At 35.5% G+C, this 1044-nt stretch overlaps 1 pseudogene; it reads right to left on the bottom strand.

The window, feature by feature from the left end:
• Positions 1-387: 387 nt before the first annotated feature.
• Positions 388-506, bottom strand: LOC120593697 (uncharacterized; annotated as a pseudogene).
• Positions 507-1044: the final 538 nt, after the last annotated feature.

Raw genomic sequence — 1044 nt, 5'->3', positions numbered from 1 at the left:
ACTGATTGAGTATAGCTTGGCCGATTATAGGAAACTATGCCTCCTTTATATGGTCCACAATCCAAGCTAGCAAAAGACTGGATATTCTAAAAGAAACAGCAAAGACTGGGAGATAGATTGACTTCTCAGCTTCTATATTTTCCACTCCATGAAATTCTTGCCTTCCTTTTCTCTCATTTTCTAGGGACAGAAATTGACCAGAGATACCAAGGACATGGATGAGACTTTATTGTTTTTTATTTTTTTATTTTTATTTATTTATTTATTTATTTATTTATTTATTTATTTATTTATTTATTTGGCAAGGCAATCCTTGGTTGACCTCACAGATTGCAAGGACCTTGTCAGCTTACAATCCCATATTTATTTTTTATTTTTTATTGTTTATGCCTACAGAATCTGGTCTTCCTAGGTGGTCTCCCATCCAAGTACTAGCTAGGCCCAACCTTGCTTAGCTTTCAAGATCAGATGGGATCAGGCTTGTTCAGGGTGGCATGACTGTAGACATGGATGGGACTTTAAAGAAATATATGTCAAAAATCATCAGTGCTTTGGGACAAGCTAAGGACCGGATGGCTTTTCACATACTCATTTTACATAAAGATGGAATGGTAAGTTGTCTGCCCTTCATTAGACTTTAAGATCATTGAAGAAAAAGATAGTATCTGTTTTACTTACTATTTTATATGCATCATCTCAAATAGTCTCAGGCACATAATGGCCAATCAGTAAATAATTGCTGAATAAATGAATGCAAGTTAAAATTATTATAGCCATTATCTATAAACATTCCCCCGACTCCCTAACCCAAGCTAAGCTTAGTGGTGAATGAGAAGGACTAATAATTTCAATTTCCAGATTCTATACTCATTCTCTGGGAGAAAGAGCTGAATTAGCTTGGCCTTGAATCCTTTTCCTGTTATCTCCATAGGGGGCAGGGAGGCATTGTGCAGTTTATTTCAATTAACTAAATGGATTTTTATCATTAAGCTAAAAAAGTTTACACCATTCTCTTACAAGGCCACAGAAGAGGTCTGAGCAATA

This window comes from Pteropus medius, unplaced genomic scaffold (assembly GCF_902729225.1).
Source record: "Pteropus medius unplaced genomic scaffold, Ma_sr-lr_union100, whole genome shotgun sequence".
Classification (NCBI taxonomy): domain Eukaryota; kingdom Metazoa; phylum Chordata; class Mammalia; order Chiroptera; family Pteropodidae; genus Pteropus; species Pteropus medius.
This window is presented reverse-complemented; position numbering and strand designations above follow the sequence as displayed.